The sequence below is a fragment of the Lygodium microphyllum genome, chromosome 19 (genome assembly GCF_053477565.2).
Source record: "Lygodium microphyllum isolate KBCC chromosome 19, Lygodium_microphyllum_v1.1.10, whole genome shotgun sequence".
NCBI lineage: Eukaryota > Viridiplantae > Streptophyta > Polypodiopsida > Schizaeales > Lygodiaceae > Lygodium > Lygodium microphyllum.
The window spans coordinates 105,355,747-105,379,735 of NC_141153.1; positions in this window are offsets into that span (position 1 = coordinate 105,355,747).

Below are 23,989 nucleotides of genomic sequence, written 5' to 3' on the forward strand. Positions count from 1 at the left end.
AATGATCATTTAAATTCTTCTTTTCTCCTTTTTTGATGCTCACAAAGATGGATTCAAGGATTAATCCTTTCAATTTGAACACTAATAGCCAAAAGTAGTCATTTCATAAACTTAGCTTACAAGGATTCCACAAGAAGTAAACAATAATAAAAGTCACAATTAGCACATTATGGAACCATCTTGATGCTTTATCTTTCTCCTAATGTCTAGATCTTGACTCAATTTACTTAGATCTCAAGGTTCCAATTTGTTTCTACTGCTTTGACTCGCAATTCTTAACCCTAAAGCCATGTTGTTAACTTTACTAGATTTTGTCTAGACTACCCTTAAGTTCATCTAAACTTTAAAGGTGCATTTCTCTAATATTTAACTTATAAATTGATTTGTCTAGGTAATTTCTCTATTCTAGACAATTATTATCTTTATCTGAATCTAAATTTAAGGCCTCAAAATATCATTATTTATTTGGATAATTCCTAGTAATATCTATAGTGTGACATCTAATAGATTATAACCATATTTATAAAATTTGCTTTACATTGCTTGATTCCTATTGGTTTTGTTGAATTACAATTGTTGTCTTAGGTTCTTCTTCCACTTTATCCATTGCTTCATATGCCATGGATGCCTTTCCAAGTTCATGTCATCATCAGTGTTGTGAGGCCATTGCATACTTGGTCTTCTAGTTTTGGCTTTTCATTGACACATTGGAATTGCCTTTAGAAATACAAAGTCTTCTACAATACATAAATTAAATGACAATCAGTACTTGAACACCTTAGGAAAATTACTAGATTAAATGAAAATTCACAAATTTTGGAAAGTGGGTTTTTTTCAAATAATTATGTGCCAATGGTTTATTGCTTCTACATGACAAGGGAGATTTATTGATAAGTTGCCAAGAGGGTTGATAAGTAGGATGAAAAAAGAGAGAGAGCTTATAATTATAAGATAAAAAGAGATAGTTTATAATTGTATGCCATAAAGCTTATAAATAAGCTCTTAATGTTCCTTGGTAATAGAATTTATACCCATCTTAATCTTATCCACAATGGGTCTAGTGGGACATCAGAAGAGGATACCACCCCCTTGAAGGAGTCGGATCTGTACCCAGAAGCAGTCCGTGGGACCTTCATCCGTGAAGTAGAAGGTGAAAGGCAGTTAACCTTTGTGGATGCAGATGGCACTGAACGCCACTTGAAGGTGGGTAGCAGCCTACCAGAAGAGGTGTTGTCAACCTTGTACAACTTGTTGAAAGAGAATTTGAACGTGTTTGCATGGTCCTACAAAGAGTTAAAGGGGATTGATCCCACAATATGTCAGCATCATATTGACTTGGAGCCTGATGCCAAGCCAGTACGGCAACGACAGAGGCGAATGAACCCGAATTATTCCACACTGGTGAAAGCAGAGCTGCTGAAGCTTTTGGAAGTGAAGTTCATCTATCCAGTGGCCAACAAAAGGACGAATGATGAGATGGCTCCTTCTATTCCAGGAGTTCGACTTTAAGGTAATTACCAAACCTGGTCGTTCCCATGTTCTGACTGATCATCTGTTGCATATCCCGCAGACTGCAGACAAGGAGAAGGATGATCCAGACCTCCCTGATGCTTCCCTATTCCTGGTAGAAACTGTAACCCCTGGTATGCAGACATTGCCAATCTGCTGGCAACCCAACAGTACCCTCCTAGGATTTCTAGTCGGGAAAGGAAGAAGCTAATGTTAGAATCAGCCCCCTACACCCTGTTAGGCGGTGCACTGTACAAGAAAGGCAAAGATGAAGTGCTCAGAAGATGTGTTGCAGGAGATGAGATTGAGATTGTTTTGAAGGCTTGCTATGACGAGCCATGTGGATGCCACTTTGCATGAGAAGCTACAGCCAGGAAGGCTCTGCTAGCAGGTTACTGGTGTGGCCGACCATTCATAAGGATGCCTATGACTACTGCAAGCGATGTGATGCTTGTTAGAGGATGGGGAAACCCACCAAGACCAGTGCTATGCCACTGCAACCTATCCTTTCTTTAAAGCCGTTCGAAAAGTGGGGCATCGACTTCATCGGCCCAATTGATCCTCCCACCCGAAGAAAACAGAACAGATACATCCTGGTATGTACAGATTATGTTACTAAGTGGTGTGAAGCTAAAGCTCTGAAGCGGGATGATAGCAATAGCGTGGCCCTGTTTATGTACGAGAATATTATCACCCGTTTTGGCAGTCCCCTAGAGCTGGTAAGTGACAGAGGCACTCATTTCATTAATAAAGTCATGGAAGAGTTGACAGAGCTGTATAAGATCCGCCATAACAAGTCCACTTCTTACTACCCCAGAGCCAATGGCCAAGTCAAAGTCACCAATCGCATCCTCTGCTCGATCCTGACAAGGACGATTGCCGCACATCGTCCTGATTGGGATGATCGATTTACAGAGGCCCTCTGGGCGTACAGAACATCCCATAAGGCAGCTACAGGACAGACCCCCTTCCAGCTGGTGTATGGTACAGAAGCTATTTTCCTTGTTGAACTGGAATTGCCCTCTTTGCGAGTGGCTATCAAAGAACGTTTGGGGGACGATGATTCACTGCAACGTCGTCTCCTGCACTTGGAATATTTGGAGAAACTCACAGGATGGCTCTATAGTGCATGGAAGCCACGCAAGCTCGACGTAAGGCCTACCATGACAGCTTCATCAAGTACAAGGAGTTCAAAGAAGGTGATTTGGTCCTAGCCTATGATTCACGATTTGGCAAGTTTCCTGGCAAGCTTCAACAGCGGTGGATAGGCCCATATAAGGTACTTGTTGTCAACCCTAATGGCTCTGTCCAAGTGCAGATCGTTGATGCCTCTGATGATCCCTTTCTGATTAATGGCTATCGCATGAAGAAGTACTTCCCTCCTTGGGGATCTTGACAATCATAGTCACCTGATCATTTCCCCTGTTGGCGTGGCACTGTAACTCTTATGATGCTACTTCTGATAGCCGTTCTTCAGCCACTCCTGATGAGGTGGACGCAACCCTCTATCCCCTCAGCCCCACCTTCTGCCCCTGATCTCTTATCCTCTATTTTCCACTAGCGGCAGTGGCGCGGATGGTTCTGACAAATGGTATTTCTACCATTCCTTTGCTTAATCCGAAAAAAAAAAACACTTATTGGTCATGGGAGAAAAGGATTTCGGTCCCTGTCATGCCGACCTATTCTTTGAAAAAAGGTGGAGACACCCTCGGGAATAGGAGGAAAAAAAAATAAGAACAAAGAAAAAAAAGAAAAAAAAAGACAAGAAAAGCAAAAAAAACTGTTATGGGAGAAAAGAAAGAAATTCCCTATCATAGCAGGCCTCGTTCCAAGAAAAGGTGGTCAACACCCTTGGGCGGGAAGCTGGCTGTGGAAAAGGTGGCAACACCCAACAGTCCAGAAAGTGGATTCATCAGTTGACATCCTCAGGATTCAGTTCTGAAGCTACCTCCCTTGGTACGCTGTGTCCTGTGCCTTTCTACAGAGCGTTTGACAGTCCTCTAGAGCAGACTCCATGTTCCTATCTAACACAACGTTCGATCTGATGGCTACCTCCCTGCGTCTCTTCAACAACTGACGACGCGATCTTCATCGACAAACAATCGAGTGACACGAGCTTTCATCCTAACCGGATGGGGAAGCGAGTACGGGCTGCCCTCTGTAACTATCAAACGAGTGTGAGACATAGGGTAGGGCAAGTGACCAGTCTTTTCCTTTCAAATCGAATGAGAGGTGAGATGTGTGAATGGAGTGTTTCACACACGGGATGGGCCTCTCAATGCACAAAGCACGATTTGTTCTTGTGCACTGCACTATAAGGCTCCCTGGCCTTCCTTCTTGCACTGTATGTTGGCATAGGGCGGGATGCACAGTTGCACCATCAAATGCGCACAAGGCATACAACCTTTGCACAAGTGATAGTGAGGATTACATCAACAGGTTTCAGGACATGGCTGCCCTCTGTATCTTTTAACAGAGCGTGAGACAGAGGGTGGGCTGAATGTGATTGGAGTTTCTTCAATCAATTACTGAGAGGTGAGGATTGAGGGACGTTACGACCTTTGGAGTCACGTATGTTCCCGTTTCCCTATGCACCCACAGGTTGGGTTTCTGTCGTCATCATAGGACACGTCACCCTGTTCTGTACACTGCACTACAAGGCTCCCTTGCCTTCCTCCTTGCACCTATGCCAGACAGGTTGGACATACTAATGCACCATCAATTGTGCACCCTAGCATACTCCCTTTGTACCATTCCCCTGTCAATTTCTAAACCGGGTGTGAGATATGGGTTTCAATCATTATTCATCGAGTGATGTCTGTAATGGGGCGAGTGACCGTTCTCTCATCCCATCTGAGTGCTGTAAGCTGAGTGACTATCCTTCGTCAGCGACACCGACTCGACGAGATTCATCCACCAGCTGCCTCCTTGGGTGCTGCCGCGTGGTCCCTGCCACGAAGGATGTGTGCTGTGAAGATACCTTGGTACCTCCTGCAGCCGACAACGACAGTGGACGTGCCATCGACAGTCAACCTTGATTCTCGACAACATGGGCCAAGTTTTTCTAACCCTACACTTTTTGTTGTCAGTGACGGTCATGTTTTAAGTGTGGGGACGTTAGCGGATGGTTTGTCGTGTGGTATCAGGTCCCTGTTGCTCGGTCAACCCTATCCGTTAAGGTTTTAAGTGTGGGGACGCGTCCCTGTGCGTCTACAATGCATACCGCCATGTATATGCCTCACTTGAATCATGCATGTACGCCATGACTTTCTTTTATCCTTTTGGGGTCCCTTCCCCACCTACCCGTCCACTGTTACCCCTCCCTTGGGGCTGTTCCTCCTCCATTTCTCTTTCTCCCTTATTTTGATGTGTTTTCATGTGAACGCATCCTACGTTCACCGAAGTTCCAATCCAAACTTACAGCCCTGTTCGTCCCTTCGAACTGTCCAATTTTCCTTTTTACCCACCCCTGTTCCGATGCACAATTTTTGAGTTATTAAATTTTTAGGGATTTTGCATACATTAGACAGTTTTCCATGTGAACGCGCTTTGCTTGCTTCGAAACGGTGATCTGACACCATAGCCCTGTCCTCCCATTCTTCCCTGACATTTTTCCTTTTTACTCCGTGTCATTCCGATTCACGGTTTGTCCAATATTAATTTTTGCGATTTTTCGGGACCTTTTCGTGCATCTTTTTGATATTTTTCCATGTGAATCTGCCTTGTTTGCATCAAAATTCCAGTTTGACTTGATAGCCGTGTTTCCTTTTTTCTCCCCCTATTCTGACTTCCATATTTTTAATTATTAATTTTTAAAAGTGTTTTTGAGTGTCTTTTTGGTGTTTTTTGCATGTGAATGCCTCCAAACCCCATCGGAATTGCATTTTAACATGACCACCCTTCCCCCGCACATTTGTCGTTTTTGCTGCCCTCTGTTTCGGTGAACCAATCTTCTATTATTAATTTTCGACCGTATTTGCGTGTGTCCTTTTTACGTTTTTCCCATGTGAACGTGTCTTATCTCAGTCGGAACGGTGTTATGACATGATAGGGTTGTCGGGCACGTTCTTCTGCACATTTTTCCTACTTCCCGCACTTTATTCGGATGCACAGATTTCCCGCAATTCATCCCCGTATGTGTTTTTTTGTGTTTTTTGCATGTGCACACCCTTTATTCCTCCCAGAACCCCCGTTGACCCTTTTCCCTATCTTCTCCCTGCTGTCTAGTATATTTTTTGTTTTTACACCATTTCGTTTCGACGATCGGATTGTGAGATATTAATTTTTCTTTATTTTGACATGTTTCGCGCAACTCGTCTCGCGTGTGAATGCACGCATTTTCGGTTTTACTCGTCTTGCCACGCCCGGTTGCGTAAGCCCACCCCGTGCCGACGTCCTGGCGCCGTTCCGATCCCACCACTGCAAATTTTTTTACCCCGCGGGGCGGATGGAGGCACGCTTTTTTAAAAAAATTACTTTATTTATTAATTCCTTTTTTAATTAATTACTTAATTTTTTTTCTCTCCCCCCACGGGCACCCTCCCCTATCCCAACCACCCACCCTCTCTCTCTCTCTCTCTCCCTTCTTCTTTTCCTTTTTTCTCTCTCCCCGACACCCTCCTCCCCCTCTTCCTTCACCCTCCTCCCTAACCACCTTCTCCTCCCCTACTCCCCCCACCTGCGCCTCCATCCCTCTTCTTCCCTTCGCCCTTCCCCTCCCCCCTCCTTCTCCCTTTCACCTCCCCCCTCCTTCTCCTTCTCCTCCTCTTCCTCCTGGTCTGTCTGGCGCCTTGCCTCCCTTCTAGGCGCCGCCCATTGGCGCCTACTGCCCGAACTGCCCCACCAAGCCCCATTCACTACCTTCTCCCCCGCCTGGCCACACTACGCCCCCCACCTCATCGTGCGGCCCGCAGTGTCCCTGTTGTCATGGACGTGCCCCTTTTGCCACCCGCCCTGGTGATTGCCGCTCCGCCCACCTGTCCTGGGTCGCCTGCCTACAGAATCGCCGCCTGCTGGAGTTGCGGCTGCCCTGGCGCCTAACTCCCTGGTGCCGCCCCGCCCGCCTAGCGCCTGTCGCCCCATCTCTCCCTGGTTCCGTTGCCTGCACCACCCGCTGGCCCGTTGGCCACCCGCTAGTGATCCCCTTCCTCCGCCCACGCTGGTTCCCTCCTCCCTCAGGCGCCTTTTGTCCGCTGCTGCCCGTTGGCCTCCCGCTGGGCCTCCGCTCCCCACCTCACACCCTTCCCTTCCCCCCATTCCCACACCCCGCTCTTACCCCCCATTCACACCCACAATCCACCCCCATTCACACCACCTCCCATTTACCCCCATTCACACACACACCCCCTCCCAAACCCCCCATTCCCACCACACACACACTCCCCCCCTTAGCCCCCATTCCCCCCAACACCCCCATTCACACCACCTCCCATTTACCCCCATTCACACACACATCCCCTCCCAAACCCCCCATTCCCACCACACACACACTCCAAAACCCCCCCCCCCCCCCCCCCTCCCCCCCAATTCCACATTTCCACCCTCCTATCCCCCTTAACACCCATTCCCACCCCCCGGTTCCCCCCCACCACACCCTAACCCCTTCCTAAGCTCACCCCTCCCTACCCTAGCCCTTGTTTGCCCCCTCCCGCAGCGAGTCACACACAAAAAAAAAAACCGAATCAACCTTACCTACAACCCGTGGTTTTCACACGGCAACCCGTGCGGTGGGTTTTTCTCGTGTCTCTTAGCGGCTGTTCGTGTGCGTGTACACGGGAGTGTTTTTTTGCGACTGTTCACCCGTGGGACGCGCGTTTGGACTTGTCCGTGAGGTGGTGCGTGCTGGTTCGTTCACAGGCAACTGTTCACGTGTGTCCGGGTATTCCTTTTTGAAATCCCGAAAATCATTTTTTACTCACTAAATCCATTATACACATTTAAAATTTCAAAAAAAAATCATAAAAACTTCAAATTAAATTCTGAAAAATTACCAAAAATTGCTGAAACCTTTTTCCACAAGTTTATAATTTTTCTTCCTAAAAAATCCTATTAAAAAATTCTTAAAAATTTCAAATTGGTTGAAATTCTTTTTAAATTGATGGAAATTAATAAAAAAATACATAAAAATCAAAAAATAATTAGAAAAAATTTCAAAAAATCACATTTACCCTCTTTCCTATTTTGGAAATTTTCTTGGAATAAAAATATTCACATCATGTTGGGAATTTATTTCTTTTTGGGAAACACCTCATGACAATGTATTTATTATAAATAAAAATTTTCGAAACTTTCCAACATTAAATAAACATTTCCATCACATTGAACCCGTATGGGTTTCCGTCCTCGTAGTGGGAAAATTTGGGTTCTTGGTTTTTTAAAAAAAAAACACAAACAAAAACAAAAATTAAAAAAAAAAAAAACACCACAAATCCCAAACAACAACAAAAACAAATATAAAAACATAAACACCCTTACAAATCAACACATCCAAATAAATCTAAGACATACATTTTTTTTTTCTTCTTTTCTTTTGGTCATCCGTTTCATTGTTCTTTGTCGTGGTCATGGTGTTAGCTCGTTTTGTTTTTCTATCCAACAGGTGGACTCTTGGCAGTCGACTGTTTGACCGTTTTGTGGATTTTTGTGGACTGGGCATTCCACTTTTGGAGGTTGCGATTTCAGACTTCGCAGGCAGACCCACACATTACCAGGTTCTTTCATTTTTTACCCTCTCGCTTGCACAATAACACACATTAATTGTAAATAAAATCAACTAAACGTTGCACACACATAATTAACAGATTGCACCTCATAAATTATAACTAAAATGAACCGGACGTTAATTGTAAAAAGAACCCCCGCCGTTGCACGTGCACCTTTGTACCCTAACCCACATAAGTTGTAAATTAAAATCAATTCACAAATGCACATGCACACACGTTTCAAACACATTAACTTGCGTGGAAGTGGGAGTAGTAATCTGACATTGGTCAACATGGTATTTATTCTCATTTTTAGTCAGAATATTTGATTGCATCATGATTTTTTTTGAGTCTCTGTTTGGGCTACGGAATGTAGTTTTATTTTATTTTTTGCTTGATATGGGGTTACAGGGTGCATGTATGTTTACATAGCATGAAGCTTTCGGTCACACGTGTGTAGAGGTCATGCTGTTTTTTTTCTAGGATGTGGTTTGCCTGGGGGTTGTTATGGTCCAGTCAGTCGTGTAAATTAATTGGTTTCTTGTTGATGGTCTCAGTCTTGGTTTTGGTTTTGGGTTTTGCAGGTTTTCTTTTTGTTTTCTTGGTGGTGTGTGTGGGTTTTTTTTAACCATAGTCTGAATGGCACCTCTTTCTACGCCTCCAATTGTGGTCCAGCATGTTCCTCTTGTGGTTCATGACTATTCTCTTCTGTTAGAGGCAGATTGTATTCGACGAGCTGGCCTTCGCTCATTTGTGGCTCTCACTTTACCACCTGTGGATGAGAAGCTGTGTTATTCTTTCCTTCCTTCTTACAAAAACCAGTCTGGCCTGGCTTACAACCGGACATTCTGTTTATCAGTAGCCAATATTAGTGAAGCATTATGTTTGCCCTTATCTGCTTCCTTTGTGCCCAGTGGTAACCAGCTCTACTGATGGCTGAGGAGATAGTTACACTGATGAAGAAGGAAACTTCCAACCCCTTGCTCCTTAACCAGCTCATTAATAGCTCACGGGTGTCTGCTGCCCACATTTCTTCTCCAGTCTGGAAGCAGTTATGCCAGTTCCTACAGGATTGGTTCATGTCAGGGAAGAATGCATCCAAATACCTGTCGAAAGAATTATTCACAGCTTCTGTGAAGATTCTGGAGGGAGCTAAATTCAACTGGGCAAGTTTCCTATTATCTAAGATGGATCAGTATTTCTAGCATGTCAGGAAAGGTCAAAATAGTACTGTTTCTTATGGTGCCTTCCTACAGAGGATCCTTACTTTTGTACCTCCTCCTGGTGGTGTTCCAGTGCCAGATCCAACTCCTTTACCAGTGCAGCCTACAGTATCAGTTTCTTCTCCTAGGCCCATGCAGCTTAATTCAGAAGATAAGGAGTCGCCTGTTATTTTTTCTAGAAAGAAACGCATTCGCACAAAGGGACCTTCCAATCCTTCTGTCTAAGATCCACTGGTGCAAACATCCACTCCTACTGAGTTTGGCAGTGCCCTTCCTTCATTCTTTTCCTGTAATTTGCCGCTCAAAAGGAAGGAAAATTAGATTCACAGATCCCTTCATCATTACAAACCATTTTAGCTGGATCCATGCTTCCACAGATGGTTTCCAATGTCCAGTCTACTCTGGAAACTTCCCTTACTTCTTGTTCAGACACTGTACACCAGTGTTTACATTTCCATGCAAGACAAGGTGGATTCCCTCACTAGTCAATTGAGTAAGGCATTGGAGGATCTGTCTTCAGAAAGGGCTACCCTCAGTGATATCCACAATCAGATGACTACTGCCACAGCCTTAATGGATTCACAGAAGGTCACTATTCAGGAGCTAGAAGCTAAGGTTGTTAAACTAGAGGAGGAGAATGCATCTTTGATGCTTGAGAAGAATTCTGCCCTTGTAGAGATGGTCACTTTGGCTACTAAGCTTGCTTCCAGTGAGGGTCAGTTCCAACAATCTCAGGACATTGTAGAGTCCCAACAAAAACTCATTGAAGAACTTAATCAGAAGGTGGATGTTCTTTCTGTTTCCCCTCCTGCTCCTATATCTTGTGTTGTGTCATCCCAAGAAGAGCTTAATCAGTTGCAACATAAGGCTAAGCTCTGTGATGGGTTCTCAACTAAGGTTGATCGCCTTCAGCAACAACGGATGGATTGTGTGCAGAATGATTTTGTCCATTATACTGAATTGGTGTCACCTCCTCCATCCTTTTGGGTGAAATATCATCAACAGAGGTTTGCCTTATATATTTATTTGAGCAATGTGGATTTAGAGCCTCCAGAGGATGGATGGTCCAATCTCTGGCTTGTGGATCTCTTACGAGCTGTTTTTGATAGATTTGTGGATGATTTGATTTCCCATGAGGTCCAGTTACTCTCTTTCATGTATCTTACAGGCTATTTATAGATCCCTGATGAGGAAGATTTAAATGTTTATGTGGGAGATGTCATCTTACAGGCAGTGATGTATGTACATTCAGTTGAGCTTCTGTTAGCAGAGAGTTTACGAACTTATCATGAGCAGACGTCTTGGTGCAAGGGATATGCTTGGCATCCGCCTTTGGAGGATGTTGCTTTGGAACCTCGCCGCCTCAGAAGTGTCTTTCATAAATCAGATATCCAACCTCTTCAATCTCAGTTGTTGAGCTTCATTGCTGATAACCCATTATTTACTGAGTCTTTCTTTCAGGATTTAAATTTTCGATGTTCTATTTATCCTTTAGATCCTACTGATCTTTTATCATATTCTCTAATGTCTTATCGTTTCCCATTATATGTTTCTCTTCTTTCATCTAGTCCTGATAATATTCCTCTCTTATCATTTACCCCTTCAGGATTTCCTCACATTCCAATGTTCACTACATGTCCTTTCATTGCTGATCCTATAGTATCTCCTACTCCCTCTGACATTCCACCTACTGTTCCTCCTATTCCTTCAGTTTTTCCAACAGAATCCCTTCATACATTTTTGATGTATTCTCCATCTTTTCCACCTTCTTTATTCCTTCAATTACCCTCTTTTTATGATCTGTCATATCCTCCATTACAATGCTCTCCTTTCATTCCATTACCATCTCCGACAGATTACATTAACCTTCCTCCCCAAACAGTGCTGGATACCCTAGGGTATGATGGTGACATCCTTCGTAGAAGACAGTGGACATTACATGATTCAGTGACAGGTCCAGTGTTTAATTGGCCTCTCATTCCAGGGTCCTGGGATACTTCTGCAGCGTGTTCCAATTCTTACCTCCACTTTGCTAGGGTACATGGTACTTCTAGAGATACCACAGTTCGTCTTGTTGCTCATTTTTGCTGGTATCTTGCGTTCATGCATCATCAGTCACACTTGAATACTCGTAAGGGTATCCCCCAGATGCTAATTAATCCAAATGAGGATGTAGCAGTTGCTCAAATGGATCTCTTATATTATTTTGCATAGGCCTTCCCTACCAGATTCATCATTTTATTGGAAAGGATGTGTTGCCTACAATTCCTCCAAAATGTACCTCAGTACTTTGTGGATAAAAACAAAGCCTTGGACCGTCTTAAAATTAGTTTGTAATTTAAGAAGAAATATTTTCATCCTACTTAGTAGGAGGGTTTTCTTGATTGTATCCACTCACTTCTTTTTAATGGAAATTTCTTCTTTCGCTTCAACATTTTTGAGGAGATGTGCCATTCAGATTATATTTGTGTATGGGTATTTTTTGTATTGGGTATTGTTGTTTTTCTTGGTGGATGAGGAGCTGATGAAGATGGAGCTGTGAAGATTGATGATGTTGCTTATTAGCTGGTTGAAGTTGCAGTTGAAGATTTGGAAGCTGAAACATATTATATAGGTTTTATGAAGCTGATATTGGGGTCGTGATTGTAGCTGGTACATTGTGCTGATTGAAGATTTTTTAGCAAAGAGATTAGAGCTTTTATTCATTTTTTCCTGAGGTCATGAGGACGCTTCCTTTCTAAGTGTGGGGATATGTTGAGTGTGAAATATGTTGGTTTTTGGGCTGATTTTTTGTTGTTTTTGATGATAAATGGTTGTTTATTTTGAAGTGTTTGGAAAGGTTTGGATAAGTTTGAAGGGTTTTTGATGGTTTTTTGATGAGGATGTTTGGTTCTGTAAGGTCTGATTTTCTTCTGTTTTCTTTCTGTTTTGGTAGTAGAGATGGTTGAATGAATGTTTTGAGAGATGATTGAAGTTGTGTGAAGAGGTTTATGAAAGATTGATTTGGTTTTGTTTTGGTTTTTATGATTTTTATGGGTTCTATTGATCTTTTGTGAAGTTCTGTAAGCTTTTGTAGCTCTGTTGTTCTGTACTTCTGTTGCTTTGTGGTTCTGTTCTATTGTTTCTGTTGAGTGTTATGATGGATGTGTGGATATTTTAGGAAGTTTTTTTGTCTTAGGAAAGGATGAATGGAAGCTCTATCCAAGCTAATTGAAGTGAAGAAGTAACTGTTGAAGATTTACAGAAGATTTACAAAAGGTTACAGAAGACAGTGACAGAAGACAGATCTCACAGGACACTATGAAGTCTTTGGTGACTCTTCATATCAAACATACCTTTTGGGAGGTGTATCCACGACCTAAGAAGGATTATTATGGGTGATTATTGAGTATTGTAGTGAGGATATGATGTACTATTGATATGGAGAGAGAGAGAGAGAGAGAGAGAGAGAGAGAGAGAGAGAGAGAGAGAGAGAGAGAGAGAGAGAGAGAGAGAGAGAGAGAGTCAGAGATAGTCAATTTTATGAAAACAGTGTAATTGTATGTGAGAGATTGAGAGAGAGAACTATGAAGATATTGAAGATGAACAATATGTGATTGATTTCCATTCAAAGATGGTGTATTCTTTTGTGTTCTTTGTTCTTTTGATGGAGATTATGAAGATGTTGAAGAATATGGTTGATTTTATCAAATCCGTGGGAGATCTACATGATGTTGCATGAAGATTTGTTGTACCTGGTGTTCTTTTCTTCATTGTGATCATATAAAACCTAATAAAAAAGCTTGTTGATGATGACAAGATAGATTTTCTTGCAGTAGAAACCCTATTTCCTTGGTGTCTCTCTTAGGGCTCCATCCATGCAATCTCACATGCTGCCGATGTAGCATCCCTATATTCAGCCTCAGTACTCGACAAAGCAACTATAGGTTGTTTCTTATTGCTCCAGCTGATCATTCCACTTCCCAAGCCAAAAGCATAGCCACTTGTAGATCTACAATCATATGAGCATCCTGCCCAATCTGCATCCATTTATCCAACTAGTTCCAAGGGCTTATCTCTCACATTGAATAGCCCATAATCTATAGTAGACTTAACATATCTCATAATATGCCTAACAGCATCCAAATGCGGCTTTCTGGGCTTCTGCATGAATTGGCTTATGAGCCTTACAACACAGCTCAAGTCAGGCCTAGTGATGGTCAAGTAGATTAGACTTTTGACCATCTGCATGTACCTAGTCACATCCTCAATTTCAGCTCCAGTGCTCATTTCTATCTTGACATCCTGCTCAAGAGGTGTATCCAATGGTTTGCATTCAGCCATGCTATACTTCTTTAGCATTTCCATGGCATAGTGCTTTTGCATTAGCCATAAACCATTTTCAACTTTGACCACCTCAATGCCCAAGAAATACTTTAAATCACCTAAGCCTTTCATGTCAAATTCTGATTTCAACATTTCCATAACACGTTGTATGCCCAAGTCATCATCCCTAGTAATTATCAAATCATCAACATATATGACCAACACTACCAAGCCACTGTCGATCTTTTTCGTAAATAGGCTGTGATCAGCCCTGCCAACAGTAAATCCCAAGCTTTGCAGGTAGTTACTGATCCTTACATGCTAGGTCCTCGGAGCTTGCTTCAGCCCATACAATGCTTTTTTCAGCTTGCACACATAATGTTGAAAATCAGGGTGAACATAACCTTTGGGCTGATCCATGTAGACATCCTCTACCAAGTCACCGTTAAGAAAGGCATTCTTAACGTCCATCTGCTGCAATTTCCAGCCTTTAGCAGTAGCCAATGCAATCAGTATGCATATGGTTGCCATCTTGGCAACAGGACTGAATGTTTCCTCATAATCAAGTCCGTACTGTTGAGCATACCCCTTTTTCCCTGTAGGTAGTCGCACAAGGTCCCATGTTGCATTTTTAGCCAAGGCATCAATTTCCTCATCCATAGCTGTGCACCAATGCTCATCTTCCACTGCTTCATCATATGTACCTGGTTCTTTAATTTCCATCACCTTTGTCATATAAGCATAGTGCTTCGTAGAGTAACCATTGTAAGTCAACGTGTCAACAGGGTACCTGACTCTCTGCGAGAGTCTCAGCTGTGGTGCACTGCTCGATTCCCCTCTCTCATAAGGTGTAATGTACCTGCTGTGCCTCGTGTGAGGTGTATAGACAGCCAGAATACCAAGCTCACTGTCTAAATTGCCAGCAGAGTCATAGCCTGAAGTCATAATACTAGGTGTCATCAAACTTGATGCATCCTCAAAGACTTTTTCCTTCCCTTTGCTATCCACTACATCATGTCTCTCCCTCACTGACATAATGCCATCAGTGGATGGTGTTACAGTCCTCCTCAATCTACCCATCCAAGGAGACATAGGAGAAGAACCATCTGCCATTGTAGGACTTAACAATGCAATACTCTGCTACGAATCAACTGTAGACACCTATGTAGAAGACATATCAGATGGCACTGCAGTAGGTGATGCATACCATGATGCCATCTCATCAAAGATAACGTATTTGCTCACTAGTGTCTCACAAGTAGAGGGATCATAGCATTTGTATGCCTTCTTCTCCTATGAATATCCAAGAAATACACACTTATGTGCTTTAGGATCCAACTTCTTCATCTTCTCATCAGGGATATGCACATAAGCTATGCAACCAAATACCTTCATGTGACTTACATCTGATTTGTAGCCATACAGCTTCTAAAAAGGCGTCACATCATGAATACCTGCAATGGAAGTCTTGTTAAGAATGTACATGGCTGTCATAACAGCCTTTGCCCAATAATACAATTGCATACTCTTCTCATTCATCATCGCACAAGCAGCTTCCATCAACACTCTGTTCTTACGTTCAGCCACTCCATTTTGCTATGGAGTATAGCTACAAGTAAGCTACCTGCATATGCCATTTTTAGCCAAAAACTTGTCAAAAGCATTTGACACATACTCACCACTGCTCTCTGATCTCAAACAAGAGATATAACAGTTAAACTATTTCTCTACTTGCTTCTTAAACTGTTGAAAAACAGCCAACACTTCATCTTTTGCCTTCAGTACATATACCCAAGTATAACGACTGTAATCATAAATAAATGTCACATAGTACCTAGAGCCTCCCATAGATGCATTATGGGCTGGCCCCCAAACATCAGAGTGCACTAATTGAAACGGACGTGTGCTCTGCCTTACATGCTGAAATGGCAACCTAGATTGTTTTCCAAACTGGCAAGCATTGCAGACATGACCAATGTCAGAATATGCAAACTTGGGTAGACCTGTAACAAGCTATTTTTTCTGCATCATTTGTAGCCTCTGCAAGTTAACATGCCCCACTCTTGTATGCCAAATCTCCAAATCTCAGACAGTGCCAGAACCATGGGCAAAACATAGCTGAGTTTAGCTCTGGCAAAGTGGCATCAAGAGTAAACATCCTGCCATTCCTGTGACCACGAGCAATCAACTTGCGCCCATTTCCAAATTCTTCAATAAAGCACCCATGCTTATTGAACCTAACCTGCAAGTTCTTCTCGATCATGTGGCCCATAGACAGTAAGTTCTTTGTAATCGATGGAACATGCAATACATCATGTAAGTGTTTCTTCTTACCATCATGAATCACAAGAGGCACTTTGCCTTTATGCTCAATGCTATGATGCATGTCATTACCAGTGCATACATAGCCGTTTTTCTCAACCACCATGTTAGTGAAGCAATCACTGTGAGGGGTCATGTGATTCGATGCCCCTGAATCAATGTACCATACTGCATCTTCAATGGACTTTTCAGCAGCCCTATCTTTCACATATTACATGGCAAATAATCTATCTCCTGAAGCATCACTTGCCTGACTGGACGAAGTAAAGTGTCCATACTGTTGCCCTTGTGATTTCCATGCTTCTTCCAACAGTCCTTTGCAATATGACCAGACTTTCCATAGTAATGACAATCCTTATCCTTATTCAGATTGTCAGATGGGCGCTGCTACTGCCAAGTGCCTCTACCACGAGAGCTAGATCGCCCCCTGCCTTTGAAGTTTCCACTTCCTCTTGCATTTGATCCCTGTTGGTTATTATTGCCATAGGATGAATTTTGCTGGCCTCCTCTACTAGAACCATAGCCTCTACCATGGCTGCCACAGCCCCATTGATTGGAATAAAAGACTGCATCCTTGCTTTTTGTACTACTCGAGCATGTACCCAAGCCAAGTTTAACCTCCTCATGGATAAGCAATGTAACCAGCTCGTTGAAATCCAGCATTTCAGCCCGCACAGACACAAAAGTATCAAAAGACTTATACTCTGGACCCAAGCCATTCAAAGTCACAACAACCATATCTTCATCTTTAACTTGAGTACCAACAACAGATGCCAGCTGATCTGCAATGGTCTTGATCTCTGTCACATAGTCCTGTATGGACTTGCCTTTTCTCTCCATGTTGTTAAATTTCTACTTTAACTGTATCTTCCTGGCACTTGTAGTGGTACCATAGTACCTGATCAAAATGTCCCACACATCCTTAGGAGAGTTTCATTTCATTATCTGCATTACCATGGCATTTGATATACATATGGAAAGCCAATGCAAAACCCTGTATGCTCTCTCCGTCCATGCTCGATGACTCACGTTTCGGATGCCTGTCACTTATAGGCAGCTTGGGCTCAGCCTCCGCTCCAGTCACTAGCTCCTAGTAGCCTTTTCCTATCAAGAAGTTCTCCATGTGGAACTTCCATATGTCATAATTGTTGCTGTCGAGCTTTTCCCCCACAATCTGGGTAATGTTGTCCGTTCTGTCTGCATTTGCCATTTGCAAACTCTGCCTGACTCCTTGCAAACCAATGTTTTTTTTACTGATTGGTTTCAGCCTTCCAATGTAATGACAGTTTTCAGCAACACTTTGCTCAGAACAATTATTTTATTCACTGTATGTTTAGGACAGTTTTAGTCCTGTTTTCAACAGTAAATTCACTGCAATATACACATTATTTAAGCTTCCAAACTTGTCCAAACATGTTCCAACATGTATACTCTTAGTTGAGCATCAACACTTAAGCATTGTGATCATCATAGTAACACAAGCTTCTTGTATTCATGTAAAAAAAAAAACTTTTAGCAATCTGAAATTGTAAAAAATTGCAGTATTCAGCATAACCTTATTTCACACTTTGTGCTCTTAGCAACCCAAATAGTAAGGCATAATCATATAGCAGCATTCACGCATGTATGAGCATCAAAGCATGCTGCAGTGAGCCATTTTCAGTAAAAAAAACATGTCCAAACTTCCTTTTACAGCATATGACAAACAAGAGAGTTGCCACCAACATAAGTTGCCCAATTATTTAGCTACACTCATGCCTCATGCAACGCCTTCTTTGCAGTACCTGAACCCTTTAGCATACTGACTATTCAACCAAGTTGCAGACAGATGAGACTCTCCAAAGTGGTTGAAAGCTCTTCAAGTTCATCTGTAGTGATCTCCAGATGAGACTTGGGAAAAACCCAAAGTTTTAATACCCATTTTTGTCTTAGTTTAGTAGCTTGATTATCAGAATCACTGTCACTGCTTGATGATGAGGAGCTGGATGTCAAGCTGTCTTTCAACACCAATTGTAAAAACTGAACTGGAACCAACGGCTTCAACTTATGATGCAGACTTTCAGAAAGTGAACAAACTAGAGAGTGCCTGCAAGCACTTTTTAACCATACAAAAGAATCACAGGTCATGCAAAAACCTCTGTTGGTCTTGTACCACCAAAAAGGATATCTTTTTATCGTCTCCTTAAACAATCTCTTCTAGCTACCTGATTTGTCCAAGGGTGACTTTCCTAGTACTGCACCATTTCTTCCTTTATGACGTTCAATTGCATTTCCAATTTTCTCAAAGCCTGGGTTTGATTCTCCAAAATGATATAGGTATTGGGTATGACAAAGAGATTCACTCAGGCACGAAATGAATCTCTTTAGAAGACCTCAATATGCAATCAACCATTATCACACTTCAATTGTTGCTGTCCACATTGGTAAGCAGGAGGGAAATCATGCACCATCTCTGCATTCAAACCATGCTATGAATCAGACCACTCACTATATGCAGTCCCACGCACTATATGCGGTCCACGCTGATGTCTCTCTACTCCAGACTGGTCACGCTGCAGTCCATGCTAATCCATGCTGTTGTCCACGCTAGTCAGGAATGCCAGAAGTACACGTGTTTGCTCTGGTCTACTCAACACTCAACACTGTGGGCTCCCTTGAATGCCTCATAGGCACTAATGAGAAGATATCTCAGCTACATACCACTTACTTGAGATTTCCATTGACTGCAATCCATAAGCTCCCGGTTATGCTTGCTCTCTACCAGAACCACGCTCTGATACCATGATGAAAGTGTGAGCATAGTTGGAGCCAACAATAGTGCAGAGTAAAGAGCACTCACACACATCTACATTATTAGTCAGTCACGACCAAAAAAAGAGTACTACAACCTAAGGTCACTATAGGACCATTCACACTAAAGACACAAAAATAGCTAAGTAGAGATTGAAGTCTAACAAGAAGTTCCATGATTACACATATTTGCTTATGTTAGACAACTAAGGATGCATGGGCTACACTTGCACGTTTGTATACATGAAGAAATGAGGCTCGGTGTGTTGATTACATGTGTAAGTAGTTAGAGAGTGAACATATGGATGAAGGTGATTTAATGGATAGTTTTTTAATGAAGATTAAAGATCTTAAGAAGTAGTTGATTGTTTGCAGATGAGATTTTCTCAATGGTCTTCTTGATCTTTATCAGAGTTTTTAATCTAATCTTCATTTGATGATGAAAGGAAATCCTAATGCTTTGTCAATTGATGAATTAGTTTTTGTTTTGTTGCAAGAAGAACAATGTAGACAAAACAGGTTCATTATGCGAGTTATAGATCAAGCTTTTATGGCTAGTTGGAAAGGTAAAGGAAAGGCTTCTTTTTTTCTATTAAGAACAAATGTGCAAATGTTGTTCATACAAAGAAGACTAATAAGGAGAAGAAGTAAAATGAGAGTCAAAATATTTGCATGTAATGTAAGGCAAAAGATCATGCCATTAAGGAGTATCCTAAATTGGTTGCAAAAGCGATTAATAAGAAAGGCACTAGTATGGTTGTTATTGTAGATGCTTGTCCTTTTAAGTTAGAATTTGCAAATGTTTTGTAGGATATACAGAGGGCACTTATTGCACAATAAACTTATGACCCTTTTTTACATGATTCTAAATGTTTGTTGTGGATGTCAATGCATGGTACTTTGACATTCCTGCCATGAAGCATATAACTTTTTTATGCATTGTATGTACTAGAGATAAAAAATAATTTGATATCAAATTTTGCACTTGCTAAGATTGGCTTAATCATAAATTTTATTGATGATTTGATAGACGTATAGTTCGTGATGTCTCTTGTGGTGATACAATTGGTGCATCTAGTTCATATATTATGGGATTACAAGCTCAATCATTATGGTAAAATGTGTAGAAGATGTCGCATGTGCAATTGCATATTTGTAGGTGGCATGCATATTTTGGTCATTTAAATTTTGTCATTTACTACACCTGTAGAATATATGATATTGTGTCTTCATTGCCTACCCTTGAGGCACCTAGAAAACACATTTGTGAGGCTACATGTTGAGCAAAATGAAATTTTCTTCATTTCAAAAGATGGCTCAATGAGGGTTGTTTGAAAATTGCAGCTTGTACACATCAATGTTTGTGGTCCAATACAAATAGCATCTTTTGGGAACTACTTGTACTTTGTGACTTTTATTGATGACTATTTCATGCATGCATGGGTGTATGGTTTGAAAGCTAATTTTGAAGTATTTTCATGCTTCAAATAATTTGTCAACATGGTTGAAAATTTGACACGATGTAAAGTGGATACTCTTCATTCAGATTAAGGGGGGAGTATACATCTAAGAATTTTGATAAATATCTAGCTAAACCTAGGATAAAATACTAATGTATAGTGTTATATACACCATCACAAAATGGTATAGCTAAGAGTAAAAATAGATCATTCATGGAGATGGTACGATGTGTGATTAAGAGTTAAGCTTTGCCACAGTTTTTGGCTTAAGGCTTTTTTATGTGCAACCCATGTACTTAATAGGTGTCCCAATAAGGCTTGCTATCTATCACATTGTATGAGGGTTGGTATGGAAAAAATCCATATGTGGTTCACTTGCCTATTTTTGGTTGCTTGGTTTATGCTTTGGTTTCAGTGCAATGCAATAAGTTGGATTTCAAGGCAATAAAATGTGTTTTTGCTAGGTATAATAGGTGAAAGCAAAGGTTGTGGGTATATATCCAAGAATATGAAAAATGGGTCGTCCACATACTTATTTGTACGAGATATAGCTAACAAAATCACCTACCTATAACTAACATAGTTATAGCACCAGTTGATTAGTATAGTGAGTTATACATTGTTTGACTTAGTAGACTACTTCCTTTGTAATGTATCTTATCTATACTTTGTGTATGTTGTATTGTGTGAGAAAAAAAGAAGAAAAACGAGCAATAAAACTTTTTGGCCTCCATCTCTCTTCTTGTGTTTGCTTTCATTTTGCCCTTGTTTTCTTTGATGATATATTGATTTATAGCAAGACACTACATGACCATTTGCCACATATGAGGAAGGTTTTTGATATATTGAGGCATTGCAAACTCTTTGCTAAGGAGAAGAAGTGTTTGTTCATACAAACTCAGGTGGAATACTTGGGCCATATTGTTAGTGAAAAAGGGATACATGTTAATCCTAAGAAGGTGTAGTGTGTTAAAGGTTTGCCAATACCCACCACCAATACTTCACTTAGAGGAAGCTACTATTGTTACTTTCACGAGGTGACAATGTGCATGCACATGTTGCCTCATGTTATTTGGAAAGGTTGTTACAAAAAATTAAAGATGTTAGTGACAGAGAAAACAAGCACATTGAAGAATGTTAAGGACCTACAGTTTAGGGCCACTCATATATGTGTATCTCATTCATCCATGCTGTAAGTTGATGGTTTCCATCTTAAGCATAAAACATGCAATTCGACAAAAAGGCCCAATTTTTGCCACTGATTTCTACCTCGAACTCTTGTTGGTGATAACATATTGTCCGGGAGGCAAGTTAGAGTCCTTTGGAGGCTCGTCAGGTGGTCACTCCCTTTCATGCAATGATTCAAAACAAGGTAAGAGAGGGAGGTAAAGTGCCATAACAAAAATCGAGAGAGGAGCTTCTTACCATTAATTCGATAGGCCATTGTATCACCACACTTTCCTTGAAGTCAATCTCAATATTACCTTACCATAGGCCTTCACACCTCTCTAATGCCTGATGGCGATGAGAACTCCCACTTGTCTAGGGAGCAAGCTTGGCAAGGGGAATGTTTGATGGACCTAGCCTTCTCTTATGTTTTGATTGCCCTTGAAAAGGGTGAAGTGATCTTGTCTTTAAAAATCTGATCTCACCATAATGAGGGGATTGATATGGCAAGATTGATATTTACTTCTTGTAGATATATTACTTCCTAGATTTTCTGTCATCAATAACCAATTATGGATTAAGTAAACATGGCAACCATGTATGAACAAAGCTAGGTTGAGACTCTCCTAGAGAGAGAGAGAGAGAGAGAGAGAGAGAGAGAGAGAGAGAGAGAGAGAGAGAGAGAGAGAGAGAGAGAGAGAGAGAGAGAGAGAGAGAGAGAGAGAGAGAGAGAGAGAGAGAGAGAGAGAGAGAGAGAGAGAGAGATTATGCAATTTGTGGAATTTATTTTCACTAGGAAGGGGTTGCTAGTTCTTCGATGAAGAATAATTTCACAAGTCCCCTCAGAGAAATAAAGGATGGGACTTGTAAATTTATTTTTTGCATGGGAGGGGGTTCCTAGTGAACCCTTCTTGGTGAAAAAAATTTCACAAGTCTAATCCTTTATCTCTCAGAGGTGACTATGGAAATATTTTTTGCTAAAGCAGGGGTTGTTGCCAACACCGGAACAACCCCTTCCCCATGGAAGAAAATTCTACGAGTCCCTTGGGACTTTTGGAATTATTTTTCATCAGATAAGGAGTTGTTGGCAGTGCCTTCTCAGTAAAAGATAATTCCACAAGTCCTTTGAGAGATGAAGGATATGACTTGTGTAATTTTTCTTCATCGAGAAGGGGTTGTTGGCAAACCCCTCCCAAGTGAAAAATAGATTCACAAGTCCCCTCCTTTATCTCTCCAAAGGGACTTGTGGAATCATTTTTTGGTAGAGAAAGGGCTGTTTGGCAACCCCTTCCCGATGGAAAAAAATACATAAGTCACTCACTCACTCACTAACTCTCTCTAAACAACTAAGTGAACAAGTAATTTATTAATTAGTATTAGTAGTTAGAACTCATTTGAATCAATGAATTTTAGGACTATAATGACATCTAATTAACTAGAACTACAATTATTATTATAATTAGACTATTTAATTAATAAAAGCTAAATGTATATGAATTATACTTTTAATTAATTAATAATTTTAAAAATTAATTAATAATTCCAATTAATTTTTAAATTAGCGATAGTATTAGTAGTCAGAACTAATTAGAGTTATAATTGGATCTACTTAGTTAAAATTATAATTAGCATTATAATTAGACTAATTACTTAGTTAAAACTATAATAGTCTTTATTTTAGATCTAATTATTTATTAATTTATAATTCTAATAGTATTTATAGTACTATTTATAGTTTTAATTAATTAATAGTTCCAAATAAATAAATAATTTATCTTTATTAAACAAATAACCAATTTATGTCATTGGTAGTTCTATCAATATTAATTCTAAAGTAATTAGTAGTTTATATTAATATTAATAAAACTAGTAATAATTATTATTAATATTTACTATTAATGAATATTAGATCAACACTATTAATTAGTACACTTGACTAATTAAGTAATATTTATTAATAATAATTTGAACTACTAACTAATTAAATTAATAGAAACCAATTATCTAATTAATTTGAAATAACTAATATTTACTTGATCAAATTAATATTAATCATTAGTATTAATTAGTACTAATTAATTAATTGGTCAATATTAACTAGTAGTTAATATTAATAAATTAGTTAGAACAAATTATTGGTTAATCAATAATCAATCATTCGGTGGTGATGGCCCCTTCTTGGGGAAAAAAATTTTACCCCTTCCCCCTCCACCCAAACGATTGCTCTCATCCTCTCTCTCTCTCTCTCCGACTCTCTCTCTATTAAATAATTATGTAATATTAATTAACGAGTATCAATTGGTAGTTAGTATTATAATCAATTAGTTAGTAATAAGTAGCTACTATTAATTAGTAGTTAATAACTAATCTATCATTGGGAGGGGGACGGAGGACGAATTTTTGTGCGCCCTTCCTGGATAAAAAAATCCACACCCTCTCGGATGATCTCTCTCTGTCTCTGTCTCTGTCTCTCTCTCTCTGTCTGTGATGCTACCGTGTCTCCCGCCAGATC